This window comes from Daphnia carinata, unplaced genomic scaffold (assembly GCF_022539665.2).
Source record: "Daphnia carinata strain CSIRO-1 unplaced genomic scaffold, CSIRO_AGI_Dcar_HiC_V3 NW_026453023.1, whole genome shotgun sequence".
In the NCBI taxonomy this organism is placed as follows: Eukaryota; Metazoa; Arthropoda; class Branchiopoda; order Diplostraca; family Daphniidae; genus Daphnia; species Daphnia carinata.
This window is the reverse complement of record NW_026712505.1, coordinates 7229-10674: the sequence shown is the minus strand read 5'-3', so window position 1 is coordinate 10674 and position 3446 is coordinate 7229. Positions and strand designations below refer to the sequence as shown.

General features: G+C 48.9%; 4 non-coding genes across 4 annotated transcripts; 3 read left to right on the top strand and 1 right to left on the bottom strand.

The window, feature by feature from the left end:
• The first annotated feature begins 1874 nt into the window (after window positions 1–1874).
• On the top strand, window positions 1875–1946 carry Trnae-uuc (transfer RNA glutamic acid (anticodon UUC)). The gene has a single exon. It is a non-coding gene; the product is annotated as a tRNA-Glu (tRNA).
• Window positions 1947–2279: 333 nt separating this feature from the next.
• On the bottom strand, window positions 2280–2351 carry Trnap-agg (transfer RNA proline (anticodon AGG)). Its single transcript has one exon. It is a non-coding gene; the product is annotated as a tRNA-Pro (tRNA).
• Window positions 2352–2844: 493 nt separating this feature from the next.
• Trnaf-gaa (transfer RNA phenylalanine (anticodon GAA)) lies at window positions 2845–2917 on the top strand. Its single transcript has one exon. It is a non-coding gene; the product is annotated as a tRNA-Phe (tRNA).
• A 4-nt stretch (window positions 2918–2921) lies between these two features.
• Trnae-uuc (transfer RNA glutamic acid (anticodon UUC)) lies at window positions 2922–2993 on the top strand. Its single transcript has one exon. It is a non-coding gene; the product is annotated as a tRNA-Glu (tRNA).
• The last annotated feature ends 453 nt before the right edge of the window (window positions 2994–3446 follow it).

Sequence of the window (3446 nt, the reverse complement as noted above, 5' to 3'; positions counted from 1 at the left end):
ACACGAAGCGAGACGAAACAGAGTTTTTCTGTATTTGGAGGGTCGAACTACAGTCGTCCTTCTACGTCGGCTTCGTGTACAGCTAGTCGGCCTTCTAGTTCGACTATGCGTTGGGTAACGCTGGCGAGCGACAACTGATATCCACGCCAGCTGAAAAATAACAATATCCCAAAGCCCAGCAACAACCCGACTATCGCGACAACTATTTCGTAGGGATAACGGAGCCCGACGGTACGGTCGACCTCCGTAGCCACTCTTGCTTTCTCTTCTTCTTCAATCACGCGCAAGTGTTCACCCATGAGTGAAATACGGCTCTGAAACTTAGCGCGGCGCGATAGTAGGAGCTTGTCAGGCGCACCATTTTTTTCGCCGGGCGATGAAGTTTCCTCTTCGGCAGTCTCCGATAGAAGTGGACCCAAATTTTCGAGCTGCGTCATAGTCGGTAGAGTGCTGTTGTTGAGTGCATGTTTGACATTTTTTCTGAAGCTTGCTTGAAAAATCCAGTCGTCCGTGTGCGCTGAACACGACATTGGTACCTCGAAGACATCAAACGCTTCCCTCTTAATAACGGTGTTCGGTCTCCCGCGGTCGTGTGGACAGGTGAACGTTATAGACGTCTCTTGCGTCGTGGAATAACCCCACCTGCGGTGACCTAGATACACCGTTTGTTGGCCTCTCCAGGGCGAAAGCTTAGTTTTGCAGTGAAGGCGGCTTCGCACCTCGTCCTTCAGAAACAGCGCCATTGCGCAACTTGACTCCCGGTGTTTCCTATTTACTGCTCGGCTGATTGGGCAGATGGACGTAGGGGAAGTCACACAGCGGGCAGAGTCGGACACCGACAATTCCACAAAAGCCTGACTATCACCGGCCACGGCGAGAAATGGGGAAGGGGCTCAAACTGAGCACCTAGCGTGGCATTGCCGATGGGGCGCGGCAAGCTGATGACCTCATACAGCGTAAATCTGAAAGGAAACTCGAACACGGGTAAGTGCATGAAAATGCGGAGGTAGTTACCTACGGTGGCTACTACCACTTTCGCTTCTGTATACACCTTCCAGATATCCCCGTTCTGGATGGATGGGCTCAACGACCAGCCTGGAGGTAGAACCGCCTTGATTTCCTTCAACACAGCTTGCACTTGTAATGGAGGAAAAAGAGTAACCGGAAGCCGCCCCATGGACATAGTAGCTATGCCAACCGAAAAGCTGTTCAGTTCTTCATCAAGCCAGGCGAGGGCGGACTCCACCTGCCGAAAAGCATCCTCCACTCTCGTGATTGCTATCCAATGTGTCTCCATTTCTCGTGCGACTCCTTCAATTTTTTGGTCAAATTTCCAGGTTTCTCTCTCGATTTGCGCGAAAGCAGTCTGTAGCTCATTCACAGCATCAGCTATTGCTTTCGTTTCCCACAATGTCTCATTTATGAGAGATGCGTGGACCTCCAAAGCATGCACTATTGAGGTAGTCTCCGTGGACAATTTTTCCAAGCGACCATGGACATGTTCGAGGTCCTCCTGCGTGGACACTCCGAAGAGCCAACTGAGTACTTTACCACCTCCGTCAATTAATCCTCGCTTCCGCCTCGCTGCTTGCAGGTTAACGGCTGATTTTAGGTCACTAAAACGTTGTTTACAACGCCGTAACTTCCCTAACTCAACTAGGGCTCTCCCCTTCACATGTTGTTGTAGCGTCAGCTTAAATTTGTCTCTAGGTCCATTATGACGATTAGCCATAGTATCCAATATTCCGATTATGACGGATAAAATGTAAATATATTTTCGGGGTCTAATGTAAACAAATCTAAAAAAAAACCAGGAGCTCAGAAAAAACACGTCTGCTCAGGACGTCGTTTTTCCCATACTTATGGTTTTACCATCCCGTATGGTCTAGTGGCTAGGATACCTGGCTTTCACCCAGGAGGCTCGGGTTCGATTCCCGGTATGGGAACATTACCAATCAACGAGTAGTGTTTAGTGCCCGTTTTGCTTCGTGCAGATTTAAAAAGCGAAATTCTCTCTTTTGGCAGGTAGAGGTGTACCAAGTTCGTGTATCTTCGATGTAATGCCATTGCCGAAACATTTGTGAGGAAAAGCATCAACTTTCAAGCTTGCCTATATCCTTCGCCATTGCCAACATTCAACTAATAAGTGAGAAATCTTCACTTAAACATATGTGAAACTGATGGAGATGCAGGGTATCGATCCCCGTACTTCTCGCATGCTAAGCGAGCGCTCTACCATCTGAGCTACATCCCCATTTCAACAAGTGCTCCTTTAGAGCGGGCTCATCCGGGAATTGAACCCGGGGCCTCTCGCACCCTAAGCGAGAATCATACCACTAGACCAATGAGCCACGTATCAAATTTCCGCGATCGCAAAATTAGAGCGACAGCAAGACAGAGCTGAAAATGCTTGATTTGTCCTGGCAAGTTTTTAAACTATGCGGAAATGACAAAAGGTGGGCCTGCATCATACAGTATGAACAAAGCCTCTCTCGGCTGCCGGGAATGCGTTATTGAAGGGACGGCTATCACAAGAATGTCAGATATTCTACGGCGGGAAACGACCGAAAACAACAAAGGAAGGATGCAAAAACAACAAGCGAGAAACAGAGAGCTCCAGAAAAAAAACATCTCGGCGAGAATGACACTACTCGTCAAATGAGCCACGTCCAAATGAGCATTTTCAACGTCAACTAAGTTAGAACGACAATCCCCTGTCCCTCGTAAGGCAGGGTTCATGTCTGAACGATCGTGAACTCAGCCGAAATCATGGCTATTGTAATTGCTGTGACAAGAACATTTTCTTGTGCTGCAATCCACAAGACTTGGAAGATATTGTTTTGTGCCGAAATAGCTCAGTTGGGAGAGCGTTAGACTGAAGATCTAAAGGTCCCTGGTTCGATCCCGGGTTTCGGCAACCATCCCATATGGTCTAGTGGCTAGGATACCTGGCTTTCACCCAGGAGGCTCGGGTTCGATTCCCGGTATGGGAACATTACCAATCAACGAGTAGTGTTTAGTGCCCGTTTTGCTTCGTGCAGATTTAAAAAGCGAAATTCTCTCTTTTGGCAGGTAGAGGTTTTGAGAGATGCCCCTTGGCCGGGCGATTCTCAACTGCCGGAGTCTGCCGGCTCAGCGTAAAGTAGTGGTATTGGGTCCTCTGAAACCCAATGCAATAGCCGCGATACGTCTGGGCAGCCGGTTGGGGAACCGTGCTACTATGACTTGGCGGACTGGACCGCGATGACGCCCGACAACTGCTCTTTAAGGCCAACGACCAAAAAAACGATGCCGAGACGGGGCGCGGCCAATATGACGGACACGAATAACAAAACGCTAGATTACTTGCGATCCTTGGCGTCGAGTGCCCCCGGGTCGAATGGATCTTCAAGTAAAGCGACAGCAAAAACAGGATACAATCCGGATGAGAATTGCTTCAAAAGCAG